Source organism: Pseudorca crassidens, chromosome 4 (genome assembly GCF_039906515.1).
Source record: "Pseudorca crassidens isolate mPseCra1 chromosome 4, mPseCra1.hap1, whole genome shotgun sequence".
NCBI classification, from domain to species: Eukaryota; Metazoa; Chordata; class Mammalia; order Artiodactyla; family Delphinidae; genus Pseudorca; species Pseudorca crassidens.
The window spans coordinates 71,477,270-71,493,349 of record NC_090299.1 but is presented as its reverse complement, the minus strand read 5'-3'; the positions used below and the strand labels follow the sequence as shown (position 1 = coordinate 71,493,349).

The window sequence follows — 16,080 nt, the reverse complement described above, 5'->3', positions numbered from 1 at the left end:
TCCTTTGAGAAGTGATTAGGTCAAAAGGTTGGAGCCCACATGAATGGGATTAGTGCCCTTATAAAAGAAACCCCACAGAGCTCCCTAGCCCCTTTCACCCCATGACAATACAAGGAGAAATCTACAACCCAGAAGAGGGCCCTCACCCCCATTATGCTGGTATTTTCTTTTGTTTTGTTTTGTTTTGCGTTATGCGGGCCTCTTACTGTTGTGGCCTCTCCCGTTGCGGAGCACAGGCTCCGGACGCGCAGGCTCAGTGGCCATGGCTCACGGGCCCAGCTGCTCCGCGGCACGTGGGATCTTCCCGGACCGGGGCACACACCCGTGTCCCCTGCATCGGCAGGCAGACTCTCAACCACTGTGCCACCAGGGAAGCCCCATGCTGGTATTTTGATCTCAGACTTGCAGCCTCCACAACTGTGACAAATAAATTTTTGTTGTTTATAAGCTACACAGTCTGTGGTTCTTGTAATAGCAGCACGAAGGGACTGAGAACTATCTCCCCTGGCAGCCCACTGCCAATGACTCACTGATTTCGGGGTACAAAAGGCCGGCCCTCTGGTCTCAAGTGGGGGACACACTCTGAAGTGCATTTCATGCTCCAGAGCACCCCATGAGCCAGTCTGCACCAGCTGAGACCTCATCCTTGCTTAACTCCTTCATCTGCTCTCTTCTGGTTTTCTCTCTCCCTTTTTCCTGCGAGCACATCCTTGATAAACCATAGGCACCTGAATTCCTGTCTTAGGCTCTTTTTCTAAGGAGTCCCAATCCACGACCCCTCTCTATTGCATTCTCCTCTTCAGTTACATGGCCCTCTTGCAGTTCTTAGAACCCTGGGCATTGGTTCATGATAAACCTTCCAAAGTTTTATTAACCCCATTTTACAGATGAGGAAACTGAGGTACATAGAGGTTAAGGTCATATGGCTTATAAGTGATAGAGCCCTGACCCCAGGCTGTTTGACTCCAGACACTGTACCACTATACTGCATCTATTTACATTATTTAATTATTTCCTTTATTTGCTTGTTTACTTTGGTTATTGTGTCTCCTCCCACTAAAATACAAGTTCCTTGAGGATATGAATTTTTGTGCATTCAGTCCACTGCTGTATCCCCTAGTACCTAAAGAAGTCCAGGCATTATACCAGGCCCTCAAATATTTATTAAACTACATAGTTTCTGTGACTTCAAGCTGTTCTTCTTTCTGGATTCAGGGGGGAAACAAATTGTAATAAGGGTAGATCAATTACTCAAATTTCAGCCAACAGCCACATCATGTAATAAATGCTTTGTCCTTCCCATCCTGGTTCAGCTCTGTAATAAGTTGGATGCAATATATTTAAGGCACATGGTGATTGTTTAAATATTTGGCTTCCATTTTAGAACCGTGGGTGCCATGCAGCTGTGTAATTGTTGGCTGAGATGATCTCTGGCATACCAAAGGCCAGAATCCGCAGTGATGATGTTGAGACCCTACCAGAGACATTCAAGGCTGGGAGAAGACCTGCATGCATCTAAGTGGAAAGTTCATGGCCAAAGTCATCTGTGATTACAATCTAGGGCTGCTCATTTAGACTTCAGGGAACCCCCAAAATAGCATGTCATCCCAGTTCCGAACTACTTTAGGAATAGACCCCAAAAATAAGACACAAGGAAATCAAAATATCGTGTTTGCTACTAAGAGAGCAGATATTGCAGAATGTGGCTTGGACTTAAGAACCAAATGTTTTCCTAACGCTAGACCCCAGAACTAGACAAATTTACCCACGGTGACTACAGAGCTCCCCAGGTAGGGCCTTGGTCCTATTAACTGATAGCATGAAGGAACAGAGCAGGACACACATTCTCTGCAGGGACACCAGCTCCCAAGGGGATTCCAGGGGAAGGGCTAGCGACCCTGTCCTGATTCTCCTTCTAAACTCACCTGCTGTATCTAGACAAATCACTGTATCTCCCCAAGAAGAGTGAGTGATAGTGCAGAGAGATGCCAGGAGTGTTGCATGATGGATACCCCTTCAATGAAAGGAAACATTAAAAGTGGGGAATAATATTATACTTGCCACGGTACTGCCCCATGAGCAACTGGATGACTCTTGAAGGAATTTCAATTATATTTTTGCTTTATCAATTTGGTGTTACAGAATATGTAATCATTAGCCTCTTACAGCTATCATTTTGCTTCATAGTTACCATAGCTAAAACCAGATTTAAATCATAGAATTTTGCAGCCAAAAGTAAAACTTCAAAGATCATCTGGTCTACTGCACTCCTTTTTACAGATAATGAAACTGAGGTCCAGAATGTGGGATATTTTGTCCTATTACAAAAATGTATGCAGGTCATTCAGAGCCAGAAGTCGGACCCCCTGTTCTCTTTCTTCTCAGTCCAAAGCCTTTATCCAATGGCCTGTGTTTCAGCTTGTCATCAAATTGTCCCTAGTGCCAAGAAGGAGAGGAAAGAGAAAACCTCCACCAATAATACGACACAAAAACATAATATACAAGTCTATTTCACAGTCAAGATTATGAGGTGGCAGTAAGAAGATGAGCTGTTCAAGGAGAAGACAGCAATCAGTTTCACTAAATGATGTAAGGTGAGGGCCTCATCAGCTCTCACTGTTCCTTTCATGACACCCCACACTGAAATTTCCCATCTATCCCTGTCCATGGTGCTGTGTTTACCTAAGACTGTTCAGGAAGACTTCGCGTTTTACTTCCATAAAATTCAAGAGAACTAGGTAGTTTTTTAATATGAATATAAACTCCTGTATTCTAATGATGTCTGTTTTAAATTATTTATGCACAGCTCAAACCTCCTGGGCATTGTTGTTTAAAAGTCCAACATTACTATGAATCATATAAGCTTTTTCTCAACAAATGGTAAAAGAAATGAGTGCTATCTCAGAGACCTGGAGGAGAGGGAAGTGTTATTTCAAGATTCTTCCTTTAATATAATATGTATATTAATATATATTAAGGCTGTAAACAGGATTCAAATATAAAAATCATAAATCATAGTGTGTGAAAATAGAAATAAAGAATGTATTAATCATTATAAGTATATAGTATAGTAATAATGATGATTTTAAAATTTTATATATTCATGATTACTGCTGAAGGCATCCAATTATTCGTCTATCCCAATGCTTTTCCATATGAAAAGCTTGTGCTGTATTTTAAATTATAGAAAGTTTAGATGGGTACAGAAACTAGCTATGGGGAAATGTCACTGTTTTAAAATTTCTTATTGAGACTACTTGCCAGTGTAACATAACAAGCAGCAACCTTGAACCATGAGCTATGGGTTAGATGTGCATATGGGCCGTGATGTTCAGAGATCCAGGTGCTTCTCTATGCACTTTGGGCTCCGCAAGTAGGTCAGGCTACTGCAGAGGTTGTTATATTTTGCAGCACAGAGGCAATCTGGTTGCTAAGGGGGTAAAAGCCTTACCTGATGGACTACAGTCTCTCCCAGCAAATTCAGGTCACTGTATTATGGAAGTGCACTGTGGTGTCTTTTTTTGTTGGATCACATGAAAATTGTTGCAACCAGATATCTGTAACAGAGAAAAATAGTCCACTGGCCAGGCAATCATGCATTGTAAAGGGTATTTCCCCAGGCTCATAAAGTTTGTCCAGCATGGAGGATGATTTGCAAAGATATAGAGGAACTTGTGTGTGCATGTGTGTGTTGGTTAGTTGGTTTATATTTTAAGGAAGTAGCTACTTCAAGGAGACTTTTTTTATTTTGGTTTTTGTTTGTTTGTTTTTCTGGAAGAGTTTAGCTTTATTCCAGACTTCCACTCTTTGTAGACTTAAGGTGAGTTTTGGGACCTTTTTCCATCAGCAAAAACAAATTATCTTATAGGGCTAAACTTATAAAAACCAGGCTAGAATGCTACCTAACCTTGGAAGAAGTAGTTATCAATTCTAACTGCTAGACTCAACTGTGTTCCCAATTCTCACAGCAGGGATTTTGATGTTTTATTCGCCTCAGTATCCCCAGAAATGAGAACTGGGCGTGATGTAAGCACTCAATAAATATTGGTTGGATGAAGAATAAGTCATTGATTCTAAATTTCAATCCTGCCTTTATCACCGCTGCCAATGTGATCTTGGGCCAGTTTTTAACCTGTCAGCATATCAGTTACCTCAAGGGAGACAGAGGCATGAAAGAACCCTGAGTGTTGTGAGAAGTCTCTTTACGTGAGACTTCTCATGTAAAGTACCTTAACAAAGTATTTGTCATTCAATGTGAGGTCATTTAAAAATTATTTATATGTATATTTAAATAAAGTTTTGCTTTTATGAAATTATGATGTGGTAACATCATAACATTGTTCTCACTTCTGAGACTGTCAGTTTGATAGTGCAGACCTTACAAGATGAATGATTTCCCTAATTTTTCGTAACTGTAAACTTTAACCTAGCCATTTAGAATTTTCTCTGATACATGCTCATTTAATCTTGAGATTTCAGTTTACTCCAGAATCTAAGACAAATGTGCTGTTGTGACACATCGCAGTGTCTAAAGTTCAAAAGCTCTCTGTGTTTATATTAGAAGAAAGATACAGAAAAGAAGTTATTAAGCTATACTAAAGATCAAAATTGACATGAAACACTGAAAACTAAAGCCATTTAGAGTGTTTATTGAGGGACAGCATTTACCTAAACTGAAAACCTGAAACTATAGTTACCAAATTATAGTGACTGTCTTTCTATTCTGTTAATGACAAGGATCAACAGATCCTAGGATCCTAAATCATCATGTGTCAGATTTGCTTAAAGGGATATATTTATAAAGGCATCTTATATTGTGTGATAGTCAGGTATAGATACATATAGATAGATACACTGATAGATGATAGATAGATTAGATATGGTAGATAGATAGATAATCTCCTACTGGTTCTATTTCTCTGGAGAAATCTATGTATCTACCTTCCTATCTATCTATCTATCTATGTATCTAAAGAGATTATGAGGAATTGGCTCATGTGATTATCAAAGTAGAGAAGACCCAGGATCTGCCACATGCAGGCTGGAGACACAGGAAAGCTGGATCAAGGGCCTGAGAAGCAGAGGAGCTAATGGTGTAAATTTCAAGCCAAGGGCCAGAGAGAAAGATGAGTCCCAGCTCAGTCAGTGAGTCAGGGAAAAACAAAGCAAATTACTCCCTCCTCCCCCTTTTTGTTCTGTTCAGGCCCTCAACAGATTGGATGATGCCCACCCACACTGGGGAGGACAGTTTACTGAGTCCACTGATTCAAATGCTAATCTCATCCAGAAATGTCGTGGATCACACTCAGAAATGTTTAGTTTGGGCAGCCAGGGCTAGTCAAGTTGACACATAAAATTAATCATCACATTTTGTTTTCACTAATTTTTTTTATGGAAAAGATGAATTCTAGTTCTAACATTCCTAATAAAGAAGTTAAATATTCCTATTAGAAGACTCCAGGTCTAGTAGTAGCTTCACTTACCTATTATTTAATTACACTTAAAACTTTGGGTTTTTTTAATTAAAGAATCAGAACAATTTTTTTTATTGGAGTATATTTGCTTTACAATATTGTGTTAGCTTATACTGTACCGCAAAGTGAATCAGCTATATGTATACATATATCCCCTCTTTTTTGGATTTCCTTCTCTTTTAGGTCACCACGGAGCATGGAGTAGAGTTCCCTGTGCTATACAGTAGGTTCTCATTAGTTATCTATTTTACACATAGTAACAGTAGTGTATATATGTCAATCCTAATCTCCCAATTCATCCCACCCCACCCCTTCCCCCCTTGGTATCCATACGTTTGTTCTCTACGTCTTTGTCTCTATTTCTGCTTTGTAAATAAGATCATCTATACCAATTTTTTCAGATTCCACATATATGTGTTAGCATACGGTATTTGTCTCTTTCTGACTTACTTCACTCTGTATGACAATCTCCAGGTCCATCCATGTCTCTACAAATGACCCAATTTCATTCCTTTTTATGGCTGAGTAATATTCCATTGTATATATGTACCACATCTTCTTTATCCATTCCTCTGTTTATGGGCATTTAGGTTGCTTCCATGTCCTGGCTACTGTAAATAGGGCTGCAATGAACGTTGGGGTGAATGTGTCTTTTTGAATTATGGTTTTCTCTAGGTATATGCCCAGTAGTGAGATTGTGGGGTCATATGGTAATTCTATTTTTAGTTTTTTAAGGAAGCTCCATACTGTTCTCCATAGTGGCTGTATCAATTTACATGCCCACCAACAGTGCAAGAGGGTTCCCTTTTCTCCACACCCTCTCCAGCCTTTATTGTTTGTAGATTTTTTGATGATGGCCATTCTGACTGGTGTGAGGTGATACCTCATTGTAGCTTTGATTTGCATTTCTCTAATGATTCGTGATGTTGAGCATTCTTTCATGTGTTTGCTGGCAATCTGTTTATCTTCTTTGGAGAAAAGTCTATTTAGGTCTTCTGCCCATTTTTGGATTGGGTTGTTTGTTTTTTTTTGATATTGAGCTGCATGAGCTGTTTGTGTATTTTGGAGATTAATCCTTTGTCAGTTAATTCACTTGCAAATATTTTCTCCCATTCTGAGGGTTGTCTTTTTGTCTTGTTTATGGTTTCCTTTGCTGTGCAAAAAACCTTTGGAGTTTTAATAGGATACTAACCCGGAAGCCCCATTATAACCAACGAGAAAAAATGTTTTTAGGCCTCACCACTGTTCCCCAGCCCCTAAAACACTGGTTGGAACATTCAATGTACTGTAAGGAAGAACTCAAAGATGGGTCCCTAGGAATATGGGACTCCCACGGCTACTAATAACATACCAGAAAATCCAAGAAGCTGTGCTGATTATATCAGTTTTTGCCAACCCAGCATCTTCTAGGATCATGCTCCTTAAAACTCCTTAAAACAAAAACAATAACAAGAATAATAAGGGCTAACACTTATTTAGCAATTACTTTGTGCCAGGAACTGTTTTAATGAGCTTATGTATATTAACTCATTTAACCTCATAATTACCCTATGCAGTAGGTTCACTAATACTATACCTATATTACAGCTGGGGAAACAGGCACAGAGAGAAGCACCCAAGATTACACAGTTACTAAATGGCAAAACATACCCCAGATTCCATGCACTTTCCCTACCTAGGTACACATGTACCGTATCTGTACTCATGTAGTAAAGCAGACTTTCAAGTTAATTGGGTCAAGTAAGGAGGATCTAATGTGAGATATAATTCAGTTCTTCCAGATTTTATTCTTTTATACTCACATTATTCCTTTTTATGCTGGACTTCATGACATTTCACCCCTAAATTCTTCAGTATACAACTCACAAATATAAGGACATCCTATGTAACTAAAATAAATATTTATTATGCCCAACAAGCCACAATATTAATCATCTTAATGAGTTTTAATATCATTTATGATCCAAGCCATATTCCAATTTCCATAATTGTTCCCTCAATTGATTCCGTAGCTGTTCAAAACTGTTCAAACTAAAACAAACAAACAAACAAAAACTGTTCAAACTAAGACCTATTCTAGGACCACATGTTGCACTGGTGGTTGTGTCCTTTAAATTTCTTTTCCTCTATAACATCCTCTAGTTTTTTTTTTTTTTTTAGTTGTGGCATGCCGGATCCAGTTTCCTGACCAGGGATCAAACCCAGGTCCCCTGCACTGGGAACGCAGAGTCTTAACCACTGGACCACCAGGGAAGTCCCCAGCCTCTGTTTTTATGGTGTTGATTTGCTGAGAGCCCAAGACAGTTGTCCACTGGAATGTCTCACCTTTCAATATTTGCCTGAATGCTTTTTCGTAGTGTTTAGCCTGTTCCTACTTTTCCATTTATTTTCTGTCTTTTAGATACTCTTCTGATACTTAGAAGGGCAAGAAAATAAATCAAGTCTGTAGGCTGTTAGAGGAACCTAGAAAGGAAGTCTCTGAAGACTGAAGAGGGGAATGAGAAGGCACTAAGGACTGAAGGAACATGTTTGGATTATCTCTAGACTTAATCCATTTGAGTAATTCCTGGATGAATGACTACAAGTAACCGAGAGTACAAGAGCCTAAACAACTTTCATTCTGAACAAAGACTAGAAATTATAGGTACAAGGCAGCTTTGTGAAATGGAGGCCAATATACAAAATAGGATTTTTGTTTTTTGCCTAACAAGCTTTATCATATTAGGTGGGGCTTTGTGATACAAATTCTGACTCCAATCTTTCCTGGGTCAAAATGTAAAGCAGCCAGGTTAGTTTCCTGGGCAACCAACAATGTAAGACTGGTGAGTTGTAAACTCAACTTGTTGCTAACTTGCAGTCACGAAAGTCTTTTGAATCTTTGTTCAAAGACAACTCATTTGAATGTGCTTTAAATGCTCAGGAAATTGCCCTGGAAAACCTTTATTCAAGGTAGGTAAACAAAAAGGGCTGTTTCCATAGTATTATTAAAATAGACTGGATCCATTTCAAGATGCTTCCTGCATTGATCCACTCACCAAATATTCTCAGGCCTACTTTGGCCAGAACCATAGACACATTACAGGACACATTCATTCATTATAGTGAATTTTAGCTCATTTCACCAGGGTTCAAAAAGAGACAAGTTCTTGTGTCTCCAAATAGATGCATTTGTTCAGAGTCTATCCACTCAGGAAAATTCAATCTCGTGAATTTGATGGGGGCAGAATGGGGAGGTAACCGTTCTCCTAGAGTCAAGAGAGAGGTTCTGGGGCTCCGGCACAGTCCAGAGCATTTTAGAAGGCCCTCTGATCCCCTCTGGCCACTGTCGAGATGTTCAATGTCAAAATCCACATGGTCCCTTGAAAGTGGTGGTCCCAACCCAACACCAGAACTTTTGAAGGCAGGTAAACTAAATGTTTAGTGAACCTCATTTCTCAGGGCACACTGGAGCTCTTTGAGGTCCTTCCACAGACCAGAGCTACGGGAGGGAGAGAAGTGCTGGTCTCTGCCACTCCAGGTCCTGCACACCCCTGTTCCCTCTCCAGTCTCTCAAAAAGCTCAAGATCTTCCCTCTAGGATCAGTCTACTTCTTCCTCCCCCAGCTGGGGCTTTTTTCCTGCAACAAAATTCTATGGAGGAGTGATGTTCCGGATCCCTGTTTCATGCTTTATTTATTTTTTTATTTTTATTTTTATTGCGGTACGCAGGCCTCTCACTGTTGTGGCCTCTCCCGTTGCGGAGCACAGGCTCTGGACGCACAGGCTCAGCGGCCATGGCTCACGGGCCCAGCCGCTCCGCGGCATGTGGGATCTTCTCGGACCGACCGGGGCACGAACCCGTGTCCCCTGCATCGGCAGGCGGACTCTCAACCACTGCACCACCAGGGAAGCCCTCGTGCTTTATTTATGATCTCCCCCTTTATACCTCTGATTCAAAAGACATCAACGATCCTGGAGGTAAGGCCACCCTCGAGGAGTTTCTCACAATGGGGCAGTCCTGCTATTTGTTCAGGCTGCTGAATGAGTATGAAACAGAAATTAATCTCTCGAGGTGGTTTTTTAGCCACAGACATGAAGGTGAGAAAGACAGTCCCTGCCTCCAGGTATCTCAAATAAAGAGGTCATTAAAATATAGCACACAGGAGAGATCCCTGTACCAGAGGCTAAGGAGGGTTTTTCTGGAGGATATCAACACTTAAACTGCATGCCCCACTTATGTACCAGGCACTGTTCCAAGCCATTATTTATATAACTATAGACTATAGACGTACAGTGGGGCTATCACTGGAACTCAGACAATCTGGCTCCGGAGTCCATGCCCTAAATTCCTAGGCTCTACAACACCAAGAGTGAACTGTAATGAACTCTGGTATGATAATGATGTGTCAACATGGGTTCATCAGTTATAGCCAATGCACCATTCTGCTGGGAGAGGTTGAGAACAGGGAAGCTGTGCATGAGCAGGGGCGGGGCGATATGGGAAATCTCTGTACCTTCCTCTCCATTTTGCTGTGAACCTAAAACTGCTCTAAAAAGGAAAGTCTATTTTTTTTTTAAACAGAATTATGCCCTGCAAGGAGCAAAATCTATTCTTGTATTTACACCCTGTTGTGAGTATTTTTTCACCATAAAATCAAATTGCTTTTCTCCTACCCCGACTCTAGCTAGGTGGGGAGGCTCTTCTAGGGAGAGGCTTGGATCAGACACCAGTTCACAAAGATGACAACGCACCCTTGGAGTGAGGTCAAAATACTTGCCCCGAGATATTACTGGCCACTGCCTGCTCACATATTCTCTCTGCTACACCAGGAGCCTTCTGGGTTTTGCCTTCAAAAGGCTTTGCATGTTACAGGCTATGGGAAGCAGCTCCGGAATATGAAAGTACTAAATTAACTTTCAGGATGTCTCTCATGGGCATTCATGAGAGAAATAAAGGAGAGGCCTGTCTCAGGAACACTGGAGACACAACCAAATTGATGTACACTCATCTTCATATTTCAGATTTTCCCTATTTGGGCCAAAATTATGATCCTTGGGGCTGAATTTGCCTCTTGCTGAGTCTGGCAGTCTCAGCATCAAATCTAGACGCAGCCAAAGCAGCCAGGGCTCTTGGTCGATGGCCCAAAAGCTCAAGCTGAGAGCCTGGCAACACGCTTCTCCTGACAGCGGCGCCAGTTCCCAGAGGAAAGCAGGACCCAGGCTCAGTCTTTGCGTGACGCCTCCTGTAAACCCGACTGCTCGGCTTTTGCGAGACTTGACATTATTTATTCCTCAGAGAGGGAATGAGTGACTCACGAGATCTTGTGATTCATAGAACTAGGCGGCTGGCAAGTGGAGAGCTGGAGGGTGAGGGCTGCTCTGGCCACCCCGAGGTCACCCAAGATGCCCACACACACACCAGGTCAGAGCCCCTTTCACCCAGCAGGGAACAGGTGGCTGCGAGGGAGCCCAGAGCCCCTGTGGTGCTGATTGAGATTCCCACAGCGTTTTGTTTTTAATGCATCCCCTGCCCTGCTCTCCCTACTACGGCCTGCTCTTCAGCCAGCCACACTGCCGGCTGCTCCAAACTGTTTGTCTGGGTCCCTCTCCCTCCCTTGCTGCCTAAGCTTCTCTACCTGTCTCTTCTTTTGCATCCGTTTATGTGTCTTTTCTGCCCACTGAAGCTACTGGAGACATACATATTATAGAAGTTAAGAGCATGAGTCTGGAGCCAGGCCACTAAGGTCTGAATCCTGACTGTGCCTGTTCCCAGCTACGACCTTGGCCATGATACTTAACTTCTCTGGGCCTCATTTTTCTTACTTGTAAAGTTGGAATAATAATACCTATTTCCCAGGTTGTTTAAAAGGCCCTGCAATCATTTGGGGAAGGAAGGAGGGAAAAAAGGAGAAAAAGAGACTGTGAGTCTTGGACTTCCCTGGTGGCACAGTGGCTAAGCATCTGCCTGCCAATGCAGGGGGCATGGGTTTAAGCCCTGATCCAGGAAGATCCCACATGCTGCAGAGCAACTAAGCCGGTGCACCACAACTACTGAGCCTGCGCTCTAGAGCCCACGAGCCACAACTACTGAGCCCGTGTGCTACATCTACTGAAGCCTATGCGCCTAAAGCCTGTGCTCCGCAACAAAGATAAGCCACTGCAATGAGAAGCCCGCACATTACAACGAAGAGTAGCCCCCGCTCGCCGCGACTAGAGAAAGCCCACGTGCAGCAATGAAGACCCAACACAGCCAAAAATAAATAAACTTATAAAAAAAAAAGAGAGTGACTGTGAGTCCCTTGAAATAAAGCACCAGGTATAATTCATTTTTTATTCTGTGCCTCGTTACATTCAATTATTCACTCTTGAGGTCATACAATGTTCTAGTTACTGGGCAAGATCAGTCCCTGTCCTCAAGGAGCTCACAGTCAAGACGGGTGACCATGAATGACATCAGTGCTTGTAACACAGCATGATGGCAGCTCAGGGACAGTTCTGAAACGCATGGCTCTAGAGCCTGGGTTCAAATTCTGGTCCTGTCACTTCCTGACTAAGTTACTAGCATCTCCCTCATGGGACTGCTGTGGGGATGAAGTTAAAAGGTGAAGAGAGACCAGAAGAGTACCTGGCACATAGTGTTTAATACATGTTCGTTATAAATGTTAAGCTTTTATACATATATATGCATAACAGATACATACATACGCACACATACATATGCATAATAGGTATCCACTGCAAAGTGCCATGGGAGCCCAGGAGGTGGGAAAGCAAACTTGAGTCTGGCCAAGCTGCCGAGAGGAAGTGATCCCTAGGCCCAGTCTTTAAGAATGAGTAACACCCTCAACAAAGCAAAAAGACAACCTACTGAATGGGAGAAAATATTTGCAAATGATATGACTGATAAGGGGTTAATATGCAACATATATAAACAGGTCATACAACTCAACGTCAGAAAAACAAATAACCTGATTTAAAAATGGGCAGAAGGGCTTTCCTGGTGGTGCAGTGGTTGAGAGTCCGCCTGCCGATGCAGGGTACACGGGTTCATGCCCCGGTCCGGGAAGATCCCACATGCCGCGGAGCGGCTGGGCCCGTGAGCCATGGCCGCTGAGCCTCCGCGTCCGGAGCCTGTGCTCCGCAACGGGAGAGGCCACAACAGTGAGAGGCCCGCGTACCGCAAAAAAAAAAAAAAAATGGGCAGAAGACCCGAATAGACATTTTTCCAAACAGGACATGCAGATGGGCAACAGGCACTTGAAAAGGTGCTCAGCATCGTTAATCATCAGAGAAATGCAAATTAAAAACCACAATGAGATATCACCTCACACCTGTCAGAATGGCTGTCATCAAAAAGAACACAAATAGCAAATGTTGGCGAGGATGTGGAGAAAAGGAAACCCTCATACACTGTTGGTGGGAATGTAAAGTGGTGCAGCCACTGTAAGAAACAGTATGGAGGTTTCTCAAAAAACTAAAAATAGAACTACCATAGGACCCAGCAATTCCACTCCTGGGTTTATATCCAAAAAAACCCAAAACACTAATTTGAAAAGATACACGTACCCCAATGTTCATAGCAGCACTGTTTACAATTGCCAAGATACGGAAGCAACTTAAGCAACCATCAATATGAATGGGTAAAGAAGATGTAGTACATATACAATGGAATACTACTCAGCCATAAAAAAGAATAAAATTCTGCCATTTGCAACATGGATGGACTTGGAGGACATTATGCTAAGTGAAATAAGTCAGACAGAGAGAGACAAATACTGTATGATATCACTTATTTGTGGAATCTAAAAAATACGACACACTAGTGAATGTAACCAAAAAAGAAACAGATTCACAGATATAGAGAACAAACTAGTTGCTACCAGTGGGGAGAGGGAAGGGGGGAGGGGATTAAGAGGTACAAACTATTATGTATAAAATAAGCTACAAGTATACATTGTACAACACAGGGAATATAGCCAATATTTTATAATAACTATCAATGGAGTATAAACTTTAAAAATTGTGAATCACTATTTTGTACACCTGTAAGATATAATATTGTACCTCAACTATACTTCCATCAAAAAAAAAAAAAAGAATGAGTGAGAGAGGGGTGGAGAAGCTGAAGCTCTAGCACATGCAAAAGCATGAGAAGGGAAAACTTCAGTCACTCTGTAGGGCTAGAGGGCCAAAGATCGATGTGCTGAAGAGACAGGCAGGAGCTGAACCCTGCGGGGCCCTGCTGATGAATTGGGATCTTTCCTGAGGATAGTGTGGGGCTATGGAAATTTTTCAAGCTGCAGCCAGCCACGAACGTTTTGGCACTTTCTAAATCAGCCACATTTTTCATAGCATTAGCCAGCGACCATCAACTTTGTGATCATGATCCTGAGGCAGCTGAAGCACTGCCTAAGAAAGGCTCTGCTCGCGACATTGTAAATGAACTGTATTTCAATAAAAAATTTTTTTAAAAAATAAAATTAAACAATAAGAAAGGCTCTGTTCAGTGTTATCTACTTCTAGGGCCAAGGATATTTTATTTTATCCTCATTCTTTGGGAAGTGATCAATCCTTTGTTGGAGAGGGACCCCTGTCTTTTCTCTTTTGTCTCTGAAAGTGCCTAGAACAATACATGGGCACCTCAGATTTGTCCAACCAGTAGCAAGTGATGAACTCACATAATACGCATTGCATATTGGTAACTTCTAGTTATTTAACACCATTAACAAAAACATTCTGGTGGAAGGTAGAAATGAGGGTGGGGACATAGACTTTATTGTATCAAGATGTTAAAAGGACAATCGCCCGTAGCATGTTTGTCAGAAGATAAACTTCGGTGTAACGGAGAGCTGTTCATTTTTATAACAAAACCAATCATAAAGCTCTTCTTTTTAGACCATGAAGTGGCAGAGGGTTATTTCTGACTTCCGGTAATACAAAGTAAAATTAGCAATGGAACTGTATCCCCTTTCATTTGGAGGGGCAAGTGGGAGTGAAAAGAAAGCGGTGAATCACATGGAGGAACGTGGTCTGGGGGATGTACTGGGGGGAACACAGATTCTGCCCAAAACAACAGTATCTCGACAGGCAGCCTTTGGACCCAGGCTCACTGATTCATTCGTTCTTTCAGCAGCTCTTTACTGGGCCCCTCCAAATATGAGATGCTAAGTATACAATGGTGGGCAAAACAGACACCGTCTTTTTCTGTACTTCATGAAAATGACATTGAGGCAGGCGGAACAGGTTTTAAAGGAATAAGCACACTAAGAGGTATATAACAACAACTCATGATAAGAGCTATGAACGAGGAGAAGGAAGACCCACTTTAGGCTGGGTTGGGGCTGGGGAAGGTCCTCCTGAGGAAGAGTCAGAGAAGGATAAGTAGGAAAAAGCCAGGACAAGACTGATGGGGAAAGGAGTCCAGACAGGGGGAGGCTCCATGCCAGGCCTCAGGTGGGAAGAGCTGGGTGAACTCAAGGAACAGAAGGAAGGCAAGGTGGATGGCAGAGGGGCCAGCAAGGGGGCTGAGGCCGGAGGAGTAGAGACCAAAATTAGGCCAGGAAGAAAAGATGAGAAATGATGAGGGCCTTCCAGTGATCTACACTTCTCTCTTCCAACTCAGCACACTCCAGGAGTCCCAGTGGCATGTCAGGGAGCAATCGCAGCTGAGGTTGGGGTGAGTGATACAGGTAGTAAAAGCACCCAGCAGCTCCCCCTATGTGTAGAGGTTGGGAGTGGCAGGAACGGGGAGGACATGGACAAGGAACAACGGAAAGAGAACGCTTGGGAGCCATGTTGACCACGCTTTGACTCCAAGCTCCCAGTGTGGTCTTGCACAACCCAGTTGCCTAGTCCATAAAATGCAGGTAACAGCACTCACCCTGAAGAGCTGTAGGAAGGATTGCATAAGGATGGGCAAAATGGGTGAAGGGGGTCAAAGGGGCAAAATTCCAATTATAAAATAAGTTAAGTCACAGGGATGTAATGCACAGCACGGCAACTATAGTTACTAATACTATATTTCATATTTGAAAGTTGCTAAGAAAGTAGATTTTAAAAGTGCTCACCCTGGGCTTCCCTGATGGCACAGTGGTTGAGAGTCTGCCTGCCGATGCAGGGGACACGGGTTCGTGCCCCGGTCCGGGAAGATTCCACATGCCGCGGAGCGGCTGGGCCTGTGAGCCATGGCCACTGAGCCTGCGCGTCCGGGGCCTGTGCTCCGCAACGGGAGAAGCCACAACAGTGAGAGGCCTGCATACCGAAAATAAAAACTAGAAAGTCCTCATCCCAAGGCTGGGGGGCTGACTTTTTTTGATAACTACATATAGTGAAAGATGTGAACTAGACATATTGTGTGATCATTTTGCAATGTATACAAATATCGAATTGTTATGTATACAAATATCGAATATAATGTTATATGTCAATTACACCTCAAAAAAAGAAAAGACAGGCTGCAGGATGTAGCCTCCTGGCCCAGGGAGGGTGTTCAATAAATAGCTGTCGCTGTTTTTGTTGGGAAGAAAGGAGTTATTTGAAAGGCAAAAGAATCTACCAGGTGTCAGGACAAGACCTGGAGGTGAGGTGGGAGATTCTAGCAACAGCCGGGTTTCAGCTTGGGCACTTGG

The 16,080-nt window shown here is 42.5% G+C and overlaps 1 long non-coding RNA gene across 1 annotated transcript; it reads right to left on the bottom strand.

Moving 5' to 3' along the window:
• Positions 1-1,281: 1,281 nt before the first annotated feature.
• LOC137223703 (uncharacterized) lies at positions 1,282-15,687 on the bottom strand. Its single transcript, XR_010942997.1, has 3 exons — positions 15,520-15,687; positions 3,452-3,557; positions 1,282-2,436 (listed from the first exon to the last, which is right to left on the bottom strand). It is a non-coding gene; the product is annotated as an uncharacterized lncRNA (long non-coding RNA).
• Positions 15,688-16,080: the final 393 nt, after the last annotated feature.